This window comes from Arachis stenosperma, chromosome 1, assembly GCF_014773155.1.
Source record: "Arachis stenosperma cultivar V10309 chromosome 1, arast.V10309.gnm1.PFL2, whole genome shotgun sequence".
Classification (NCBI taxonomy): Eukaryota; Viridiplantae; Streptophyta; class Magnoliopsida; order Fabales; family Fabaceae; genus Arachis; species Arachis stenosperma.
In genome coordinates this window covers 38064073-38076289 of record NC_080377.1, presented here as the reverse complement: position 1 = coordinate 38076289, position 12217 = coordinate 38064073, and the positions used below count along the sequence as shown (strand labels likewise).

At 38.3% G+C, this 12217-nt stretch overlaps 1 non-coding gene across 1 annotated transcript; it reads right to left on the bottom strand.

The window, feature by feature from the left end:
• Positions 1-527: 527 nt before the first annotated feature.
• LOC130955621 (small nucleolar RNA R71) lies at positions 528-635 on the bottom strand. The gene has a single exon (XR_009076818.1). It is a non-coding gene; the product is annotated as a small nucleolar RNA R71 (small nucleolar RNA).
• Between the last annotated feature and the right edge of the window lie 11582 nt (positions 636-12217).

Genomic DNA, 12217 nt, shown 5'->3' with positions numbered 1-12217 from the left:
ACAATGGCATTCTTGTTGAAGCTGACCCTGAACCTGAAAGGACCTTGAAGCAAAAGCTAAAAGAAGCTAAGGCACAACTCTCTGTAGAGGACCTGACCGAATTCTTCAAAGAAGAAAAACCCATGGCAGCCGAAAACAACAACAATGCCAACAATGCAAGGAAGGTGCTGGGTGACTTTACTGCACCTACTCCCAATTTCTATGGGAGAAGCATCTCTATCCCTGCCATTGGAGCAAACAACTTTGAGCTTAAGCCTCAATTAGTTTCTCTAATACAACAGAATTGCAAGTTCCATGGACTTCCATTGGAAGATCCTCATCAGTTCTTAGCTGAATTCTTGCAAATCTGTGACACTGTCAAGACTAATGGGGTAGACCCTGAAGTCTATAGACTTATGCTATTCCCTTTTGCTGTAAGAGACAGAGCTAGGATATGGTTGGACTCACAACCTAAAGAAAGCCTGGACTCTTGGGAAAAGCTAGTCAATGCCTTCTTGGCAAAGTTCTTTCCACCTCAAAAATTGAGTAAGCTTAGAGTGGAAGTCCAAACCTTCAGACAGAAGGATGGAGAATCCCTCTATGAAGCTTGGGAAAGATACAAACAATTAATCAGAAAATGTCCTTCTGACATGCTTTCTGAATGGAGCATCATAGGTATTTTCTATGATGGTCTCTCTGAACTATCCAAGATGTCTTTGGATAGCTCTGCGGGAGGATCTCTTCATCTGAAGAAGACGCCTACAGAGGCTCAGAAACTAATTGAAATGGTTGCAAATAACCAATTCATGTACACTTCTGAAAGGAATCCTGTGAACAATGGGACAAATCAGAAGAAAGGAGTTCTTGAGATTGATGCTCTGAATGCCATACTGGCTCAGAACAAGATATTGACTCAACAAGTCAATTTGATTTCTCAAAGTCTGTCTGGAATGCAAAATACACCTGGCAGTACTAAGGATGCTTCATCTGAGGAAGAAGCTTATGATCCTGAGAACCCTTCAATGGAAGAGGTGAATTACCTAGGAGAACCCTATGGAAACACCTATAATTCTTCATGGAGAAATCACCCAAATTTCTCATGGAAGAATCAAGAGAGACCTCAACAAGGTTTCAATAACAATAATGGTGGAAGAAACAGGTTTAGCAATGGCAAGCCTTTTCCATCATCTTCTCAGCAACAGACAGAGAGTTCTAAGCAGAATACCTCTGACTTAGCAACAATGGTCTCTGATCTAATCAAAACCACTCAAAGTTTCATGAATGAAACAAGGTCCTCCATCAGAAATTTGGAAGGACAAGTGGGTCAGCTGAGCAAGAAAATTACTGAACTCCCTCCTAGTACTCTCCCAAGCAACACAGAAGAAAATCCAAAAGGAGAGTGCAAAGCCATAACCATGGCCGAATATGGAGAGGAAAGAGAGGAGATGGACGCCACTGAGGAAGACCTCAATGGGCGTGCACCAACCTCCTCTGAGTTCCCCAATGAGGAACCATGAGAATCTGAGGCTCAAAATGAGACCATAGAGATTCCATTTGAATTACTTCTGCCATTCATGAGCTCTGATGAGTATTCTTCCTCTGAAGAGGATGAGTATGTCACTGAAGAGCAAGTTGCTAAATACCTTGGAGCAATCATGAAGCTAAATGACAAGTTATTTGGAAATGAGACTTGGGAGGATGAACCCCCTTTGCTCACCAAAGAACTGGATGACTTGTCTAGGCAGAAACCGCCTCAAAAGAGGCAGGATCCTGGGAAGTTTTCAATACCTTGTGCCATAGGCACCATGACCTTCAAGAAGGCCTTGTGTGACTTAGGGTCAAGTGTAAACCTCATGCCCCTCTCTGTAATGGAGAAGCTAGGGATCTTTGAGGTGCAAGCTGCAAAAATCTCACTAGAGATGGCAGACAACTCAAGAAAACAAGCTTATGGACTTGTAGAGAATGTTTTGGTTAAGATTGAAGACCACTACATCCCTACTGATTTCATAGTCCTAGAGACTGGGAAGTGCATGGATGAAACCATCATCCTTGGCAGACCCTTCCTAGCCACAGCAAAGGCTGTGATTGATGTTGATAGAGGAGAGTTAATCATTCAAGTGAATGAAGAATCCTTTGTATTCAAGGCTCAAGGATATCCCTCTATCACCATGGAGAAGAAGCATGAAGAGCTTCTCTCAAATCAGAGACAAACAGAGCCCCCACAGTCAAACTCTAAGTTTGGTGTTGGGAGGCCACAACCAAACTCTAAGTTTGGTGTTGAACCCCCACATTCAAACTCTAAGTTTGGTGTTGGGAGGTTCCAACATGGCTCTGAGTATCTGTGAGGCTCCATGAGAGTCCTCTGTCAAGCTACTGACATTAAAGAAGCGCTTGTTGGGAGGCAACCCAATGTTATATTTTATCCATTTTCTTTTGTTATTTTATGTTTTTTTTTAGGTTGATGATCATGAGAAGTCACAAAATCAATTGAAAAAGCAAAAACAGAATGAAAAACAGGAAGAAAAATAGCACACCCTGGAGGAAGAACCCACTGGCGTTTAAACGCCAGTGAGGCTAGCAGTTGGGCGTTTAACGCCCAGTCTGGCACCATTCTGGGCGTTTAACGCCAGAAAGGGGCACCAGACTGGCGTTAAACGCCAGGAAAGGGCAAGAACCTGGCGTTAAACGCCAGAAATGGGCACCAGCCCGGCGTTTAACGCCAGAATTGGCTCAAAACGTGATTTTGAATGCCATTTGGTGCAGGGATGACTTTTCCTTGACACCTAAGGATCTGTGGACCCCACAGGATCCCCACTAACCCCACCACCCTCTCTCTTCTTCACCCATTCATCAATCACCTCAACACCTCTCTCCTAAAAACCCCCCACCTATCAAATCCCACTATCATCTTCACTCCTCCATTTTCACACACCCTAAACACTACTTCTTCCCCTTTTGGCCGAACCACAAAGCCATCTCCCTCTCCTCCATTTCTTCTTCTTCTACTCTCTTCTTTCTTCTTTTGCTCGAGGACGAGCAAACCTTTTAAGTTTGGTGTGGTAAAAGCGTTGCTTTTTCGTTTTTCCATAACCATTTATGGCATCCAAGGCCGGAGAAACCTCTAGAAAGAGGAAAGGGAAGGCAAAAGCTTCCTCCTCCGAGTCATGGGAGATGGAGAGATTCATCTCAAGGGTGCATCAAGACCACTTCTATGAAGTTGTGGCCATGAAGAAGGGTCAACTTTGATCAAAGATTGGACCAAGTCCTCACAGACATTCGTGAAGAGGGCGCTCAATGGAAGAGAGATTCAAGAGGAAAGCCGGTTCAACTGAGAAGGCGTGACCTCAAGCCCATCACTAAGAAAAGGATGGAGCAAACAAGAGACCCTACTCATCATGAAATCCCTGAGATACCTCAAGGGATGCACTTTCCTCCACAAGACTATTGGGAGCAAATCAACACGTCCCTAGGAGAATTGAGTTCCAACATGGGACAACTAAGGGTGGAGCACCAAGGACACTCCATTCTCCTCCATGAAATTAGAGAAGATCAAAGAATCATGAGAGAGGAGCAACAAAGACAAGGAAGAGACATTGAGGAGCTCAAGCACTCCATAGGATCTTCAAAAGGAAGAACAAGCCGCCATCACTAAGGTGGACCCGTTCTTTAATCTCCTTGTTCTTTATTCTTCTGTTTTTCGAAAATTTATGCTTATGTTTGTCCATGTTTGTGTCTTATGATCATTAGTGTCTTAGTGTCTATGCCTTAAAGTTATGAATGTCCTATGAATCCATCACCTCTCTTAAATGAAAACTGTTTTTATCACAAAAGAACAAGAAGTACATGATTTCAAATTCATCTTTAAAACTAGCTTAATTAGTTTGATGTGGTGACAATACTTTTTGTTTTCTGAATGTATGCTTGAACAGTGCATATGTCTTTTGAATTTGTTGTTCATGAATGTTAAAATTGTTGGCTCTTGAAAGAATGATGAAAAAGGAGACATGTTACTGAGGATCTGAAAAATCATAAAAATGATTCTTGAAGCAAGAAAAAGCAGTGAATACAAAAAAAAAAAAAAAGAGGAAAAGAAACGAAAAAGAAAAAGAAAGAAAAAGAAAGAAAAAGAAAGAAATAAAGTTGTGATCCAAGGCAAAAAGAGTGTGCTTAAGAACCCTGGACACCTCTAATTGGGGACTTTAGCAAAGCTGAGTCACAATCTGAAAAGGTTCACCCAATTATGTGTCTGTGGCATGTATGTATCCGGTGGTAATACTGGAAGACAGAGTGCTTTGGGCCACGGCCAAGACTCAATAAGTAGCTGTGTTCAAGAATCATCATACTTAACTAGGAGAATCAATAACACTATCTGGATTCTGAGTTCCTAAAGAAGCCAATCATTCTGAATTTCAAAGGATAAAGTGAGATGCCAAAACTGTTCGGAGGCAAAAAGCTACTAGTCCCGCTCATCTAATTTGGAGCTGAGTTTCATTGATAATTTGGAGTCTATAGTATATTCTCTTCTTTTTATCTTATTTGATTTTCAGTTGCTTGAGGACAAGCAACAATTTAAGTTTGGTGTTGTGATGAGCGGATAATTTATACACTTTTTGGCATTGTTTTTAGTATGTTTTTGGTATGATCTAGTTAGTTTTTAGTATATTTTTATTAGTTTTTAGTTAAAAATCACTTTTCTGGACTTTACTATGAGTCTGTGTGTTTTTCTGTGATTTCAGGTATTTTCTGGCTGGAATTGAGGGACCTGAGCAAAAATCTGATCCAGAGACTGAAAAGGACTGCAGATGCTGTTGGATTCTGACCTCCCTGCACTCGAAGTGGATTTTCTGGAGCTACAGAAGCCCAATTGGCGCGCTCTCAACGGCGTTGGAAAGTAGACATCCTGGGCTTTCCAGCAATATATGATAGTCCATACTTTTCCCAAGATTTGATGGCCCAAACCGGCGTTCAAAGTCACCCTCAGAAATTCCAGCATTAAACGCCGGAACTGGCACCTAATTGGGAGTTAAACGCCCAAACTGGCATAAAAGCTGGCGTTTAACTCCAAGAAAAGTCTCTACACGAAAATGCTTCATTGCTCAGCCCAAGCACACACCAAGTGGGCCCGGAAGTGGATTTTTATGTCATTTACTCATCTCTGTACACCCTAGGCTACTAGTTCTCTATATATAGGACCTTTTACTATTGTATTTTCATCTTGGTTCTTCTGGTTCCCTCTCTGGGGCCGAAACCAATGATCACTTTTGTCCTTATGTATTTTCAACTGTGGAGTTTCTACACACCATAGATTAAGGTGTGGAGCTCTGCTATACCTCGAGTATTAATGCAATTACTATTGTTCTTCTATTCAATTCCGCTTGTTCTTTGTCCAAGATATTCATTTGCACCCAAGAACATGATGAATGTGATGATTATGTGACGCTCATCATCATTCTCACTCATGAACAAAGTGACTGACAACCACTCTTGTTCTACAAGCAAACGAGGCTCTAATGTTTATCTCTTGGATTCTTTAACCGGAATCTTCGTGGTATAGGCAGGACCTGATGGCGGCATTCAAGAGAATCCGGAAGGTCTAACCTTGTCTGTGGTATTCTGAGTAGGATTCAATGATTGAATGACTGTGACGTGCTTCAAACTCCTAGCAGGCGGGGCGTTATTGACAGACGCAAAAGTATCAATGGATATTATTCCGGCCTGACCGAGAACCGACAGCTGAATTCCGCGTGCCGTGACAGGGCATATGCAATCGCTTTCACTGAGAGGATGGGAGGTAGCCATTGACAATGGTGAAACCCTACACGAGCTTGCCATGGAAAGGAGTAGGAAGGATTGGATGAAGACAGTAGGAAAGCAGAGAGACGGAAGGGAAGGCATCTTCATACGCTTATCTGAAGTTCCTACCAATGAATTACATAAGTACCTCTATCTTTATCTTTTATGTTATTTTCGTTCATCACCATATCCATTTGAGTCTGCTTGACTAAGATTTACAAGATGACTATAGCTTGCTTCATACCAACAATCTCCGTGGGATCGACCCTTACTCGCGTAAGGTATTACTTGGACGACCCAGTGCACTTGCTGGTTAGTTGTGTGAAGTTGTAGTGATCACAATTTCGCGCACCAGATACCTTTTCTATTACCTTGGGTTATTTAGAACACATGCCCTCAACATGTCCTAAAAAATTGAAAAAAAAATAATTTTATGAGTCTTATTTCTAATACTACTAAAACCAACATATTCTAATAAAAAAATATCCAAAATGAAAAAAGAAATCCTAAACTAAAAAATATCAAAGTAGCTCCATCATTACTTATTCTCTTTCCTTTGTAAAACCTTCCAACACTCTACGAATCAGGACACCAAGAGCTCGTAGGGTGAAAACTCCATTCCATCACATGGGATATGGTAGGGTTTGGCATGGTGTCAAAATTGAGAGTACGATATGTGCTCAATTTTTAGACTCAAAAGAGAAAAAAGTCTCCTCCTCTAAATCCTCCTCTTCTCCAACTTTTTTGCTAAGATTATTGAATTCATTCTTTTTCTGTTCTAAGTTTAAACTAAGTAGATCAACTTAAGTATTTGTGTTTTAGGTGTTGGAAGACTGGTTTTCAAAAAAGTGATGACGGATAGTTGGAGTTATCTTTTTTTACTATGACTTAAATAAATAGTATGAAGCACATTATTGGTGGTCACAACAACCCAACACATGCTTTATGGAATCGTACTCAAATGTTGCCATCGAAATGTGTCATAGTCCTCTTGATTTTGTATGAAAAAAATAGTGAGAATACATATTTTCAGTAGACATATATGATATTTTCATACTTTTCTCCAGTCCATTCTTTGGGACTTAAAAAAAATACGGTATGTCATATGATTTTTTGGACAATCATAAAGAAAAATATTAAATAATAAAATAATAATAATAATAATAATAATAATAATAATAATAATAATAATAATAATCACACAAAAAATTTTTGAAAAAAAAACATAGATATATTTTCTTTGAATCATAAACTTTTCTCGTAATTTATCGAATGGTATTGAACTCAAACCAAATTATTTAAACTTGATATCACCTTTCCTTTACTGAATGATCATTTTAATTATCTTGTATTTGAGATTACCTTCCTTTACCAAAGAATCATTCTTTTGGTCTCTAACACATACAAAGTACTTAAAACACATTAATAAGAGAAGCCATAAAACACATCATATTATATATATTCATATTAAAAAAAACCTTATATATGATTCCTACTTAAATATAGCGTCTTGTAGAGTCCCTTGATCTACCTTTAAAGATACGGAGTTGATCCCTTCTTGTGTTCACGCATAAAGTTTTTATGAAAGAAAAAAAATTATAGAATAGAGTTAAAAAGAGTTGTTCTTCCTTTATTGGTTTTGCTCATATTTAAATACTCACATTAGTTTCTTCGATTAAATGATATTTAAATTTTAAGTTTAAGCTAAGGTGCTTTTTGGCCAATATGACTTAGGTGGCTGGTGCACGAAATTGCAATCACACTTTTGCAATCTGCACAACTAACCAGCAAGTGCACTGGGTCGTCAAAGTAATACCTTACGTGAGTAAGGGTCGAATCCCACGGAGATTGTTGGCTTGAAGCAAGCTATGGTTATCTTATTAATCTTAGTCAGGATACCAATATGATTCTTTAGCCTCGATTGTAAAAGAAAAAAAAAGGGTGTAAAAGGAGTAATTGTTACGCAGTAATGGAGAATATGTTGGAGTTTTGGAGATGCTTTGTCCTCTGAATTCCTGCAACATAATGCTTTCTCACTTTCATAAATGCAAGGCTCCTTCCATGGCAAGCTGTATGTAGGGCGTCACCATTGTCAATGGCTACTTCCCATCCTCTCAGTGAAAATGGTCTAAATGCTCTGTCACAGCACGGCTAATCATCTGTTGGTTCTCGATCATGTTGGAATAGAATCCATTGATTCTTTTGCGTTTGTCATCACGCCCAACAATCGTGAGTTTGAAGCTCGTCACAGCCATTCAATCCTTGAATCCTACTCGGAATACCACAGACAAGGTTTAGACTTTCCAGATCCTCAAGAGTGGCCGCCAAATTGTTCTAGCTTATACCACGAAGATTCTGATTAAGGAATCTAAGAGATACTCATTCAATCTAATGTAGAATGGAGGTGGTTATCAGGCACACGTTCATGGATTGAAGAAGGTGATGAGTGTCACGGATCATCACCTTCTTCATAGTGAAGTGTGAATGAACATCTTAGATAGGAACAAGCATGTTTGAATGGAAAACAGAAATAATTGCATTAATTCATCGAGACGCTGCAGAGCTCCTCACCCCCAACAATGAAGTTTAGAGACTCATGCCGTCAAAGAGTATAAAATTCAGATCTAAAAATGTCATGAGATACAAAATAAATCTCTAAAAGTTGTTTAAATACTAAACTAGTAACCTAGGTTTACAGAAAATGAGTAAACTAAGATGGACAGTGCAGATATCCACTTCTGGGGCCCACTTGGTGTGTGCTAGGGCTGAGACTTAAGCTTCTCATGTGCCTGGGCTGTTTCTAGAGTTGAACGCAAGGTTGTAACCTGTTTCTGGCATTGAACTCCAACTTGCGACCTATTTCTGGCGCTGAACGCCAGACTACAACATGGAACTGGCGTTAAACACCAGTTTACGCCATTTATCTTCGTGCAAAGTATAGACTATGATATATTGCTGGAAAGCCCTGGATGTCTACTTTCTAACCCAATTAAGAGCGCGCCAATTGGACTCCTGTAGCTCCAAAAAATTCATTCCGAGTGCATGGAGGTCAGAATCCAACAGCACGCATCAGCAGTCCTTTTTCAGCCTAAATTAGATTTTTGCTTAGCTCCCTCAATTTCAGCCAGAAAATACCTGAAATCACAGAAAAACACACAAACTCATAGTAAAGTCCAGAAATATGAAAATTTTTACTAAAAACTAACTAAAACATAATAAAATCTACATGAAATTACCCCCAAAAAGCGTATAAAATATCCGCTCATCACAACACCAAACTTAAACTATTGCTTGTCCCCAAGCAACTAGATAAATAAAATAGGATAAAAAGAAATTAAGAAGCAATAATATCTCAGAGTTTTAAGTGAAGCTCAGATTCTAATTAGATGAGCGGGGCTAGTAGCTTTTTGCTTCTGAACAGTTTTGGCATCTCACTTTATCCTTTGAAATTCAGAATGATTGGCATCCATAGGAACTCAGAATTCAAATAGTATTATTGATTCTCCTAGTTTAGTATGTTGATTCTTGAACACAGCTACTTTATGAGTCTTGGTCGTGGCCCTAAGCACTTCGTTTTCCAGTATTACCACCGGATATATAAATGCCACAGACACATAACTGGGTGAACTTTTTTAGATTGTGACTTACACTACAAAAAAAGGGTTAAAATGGCATGGAGATTAGGGTGGTTTTAAAGAACTGCCATATTATCGAGTCATTATGGCAATTTTTTCTACTGCCGTAATTGGCTTTATATATTTTGGCGGTTCTGGTGATTATGGCGGTTTTGAACCGCCATTTTCACACGCATATAAAAAGAAAAAAATTGCAATCCCTAGCTCATTCAACGCCGTTCTTCCTTCTAGCTAGGGCTTCTATCCTCTCTGAACATACAACACTCTCATTTCCTCAGTGTAAAGAAGCTCTCCGACAACGCCTTCTTCCTTCTAGGGCTTCTCCTCTCTCCACCGGTTACGATCTCTTCAGGTACCTCTCCCTCTCAAGTTAAACTGAAACCGAAACCCAAATGCTATTTTCGTACATAGAGAAGCCGAAATCGAAACTGATGCTATTTTATTTTGTTTTTTCTTTTGTGCTGTGGAGACGAAGATTCCGGCGAGAGGCAAGGCTCTGGTGACCTCAGCATTTCGATTCCAGAAGGCACCGATTTCTTTGTTTTTGTTTGGGTTAGGATTTCAAAATTGCTTTTGGTGCTGATTTTTGGGGTTTTTGTTTCTCTGCAGCTCTGTTAGAGATTTTTGGGTCTTCCGTTGAAGCATTGGATTGACGTTGGTGCGGGGGTGATTGACGACGATCTCAGGTCTTCTTTCGTTTACTTCTATTAAGGTGTTTCTCTCTCTCTCTCTCTCTCTGAAATCAGATCTTCTATTGCTTACTTCTATTAAGAAGTTTCTTTGTTCTCCGATCTCCGATCTCAGATCTCAGATCTCAGAAAAAACTGCTCCAATCTCAATTTCTCTATTTGCCTCTTTGGTTCTTTTTTGGTTCTTTTAAGCAAAGCTATAAATGAGTAATCTCTATAGTTGTTTAGCTCTGTTGCCATTGCTCTGTTCAATGTTTTTACATTAGCTCTGTTCAATATTTAATTAAAGCCCTAAAATAACAGTGAAAAGAAGCACTTAGACACATTAGTGTATGCTGTAGTCCTTGTTTCATTTCAGTCTCAGGTCATCAACATCAAACATGTAGTACAGCTCATTATTTGATTAACATGTCCTTGCACTTAGATTTGATTAACATGTTGTAGTCCTTGTTTCATTTTATTCCTTCTGCTTCTTTTAGGCTGGCTGTCTTGGGCTTTCTTTTGTTTATATTTATTTTTGAACAATTTTAGTGGAATGGCTGTTGAGTCTTGTTATTGGAATGGTTGTTGACTCTTGTTATTACTCTAGTTAATTTTTTTTAAATATTTGTAATAGTTGCTGGTTGAGTTTTGAAAGCAAAAAAGAGGGAAAGCGCTCTTTTCACTATTTATTCACCTTCACCACTCTCTGCAAAAGATTTGTGATCGTTAATCATTACTCATTCTTTTTAATCTTCTCTCTTTCCTTCTTTTTCATCCTTTAATTTCCAAATAACAGTTTATTTCTTCATTTTTTTCCCTCACTTATTACTTTCCGTTTTTATCATTCTTCTCAACAGTACAATATTTTAGTTTCATCCTTTCACCACCAAAAAAAGAAAGAAAGAAAGATAATATGTAATTTTGGAGAACATTTTTCAGAAAAAATAAAAATAATAATAATAATAGAAGAAGTGAGAGTTACTTAGAAGAAAAAGAAAAACAATGGGTTCGATTCGGACGATGGTGATGATAATGTTATACTTTTCATCGGTTTTCATGTAAAATTAGATTAGTTAGAACAAAATTGATTATGGATGGTCGTGGTTTATATGTAAAAGAAGATTTTTTCTTTGAGAAAAAATTCACCACTTTTTTGTTATTTTGATGTGTGTATTGGACACTGGTTGAGCTGTTTCTTTGAGTTTGGACTTGCTTCTTAGGCACTTGGAACCATTTTGTTTTGCAGTTTGGGAACTAGTTTATGAGGCAATAACTGAACTATGTTTGCTTTGTTTTGCTTACTTCTATTTAGTTCTCTTTATTTCTCAAGCAAAAGGAAGCAACTCAAGTAGTGTAAAGGTGTTATTCAAATTGTGTGTGTTTTTCTTCTGAAGTTGATATGTTTTGCTACTCAATTTTGTCATGAGTTATTGAAATATGAGTGATTATGTTGCAGTTTGTGTAGTATGTTACAGTTTGTGTTATCCAACTATATTTAACTCAATTTTGTAGAATTCTGCACTCAAGGTTCATATATTCTTCATTATTAGGTAACTTTCTTTTTCCTCTGCTGAATTATTTTGAGTATGCTTCTCTGTCTTGACTCTTGACCTTAAAGGGTAATCAAATATATTTTCTTTTTGTGATGTGTTTTACTTGCTGGTGTTGGTGATGGTGGAAATTTAAGAAATTGGGCTCTGATATGAGTCTAATAATGAAACTTGCAACTAGCTTCCAAACTTTGCTTATTCTATTTTGAGTATAAACCTGGTATGATATTATTCTAAGATTATTTCTTATTCTGTTTTATTTTATTTTCACAAACATAACTTCTGTGCTTGCTTGCATCCTGCCTTGAATGAATTCATCTTTTGCTTATCCACCATGGTCAATTGATTGTTCAATTGTTTGGTTAGATCTCAGATTTTGCTTGTGTTGACACTATTTAATTTTGAACTTGTTTAAGGAAAGACACTCATATACATACATACACACACAGATGGTTATCATTTCTAGGGTTGATTGATGTAATAGAAAAAAGAATGGGAGACAGAAGAATTTAGGTGTATGAATTAGGCATAATGACTGAACAAGTATGTGGTGTTTATCACAGTTCACAGACAGTCCAGTGTTCCGTGT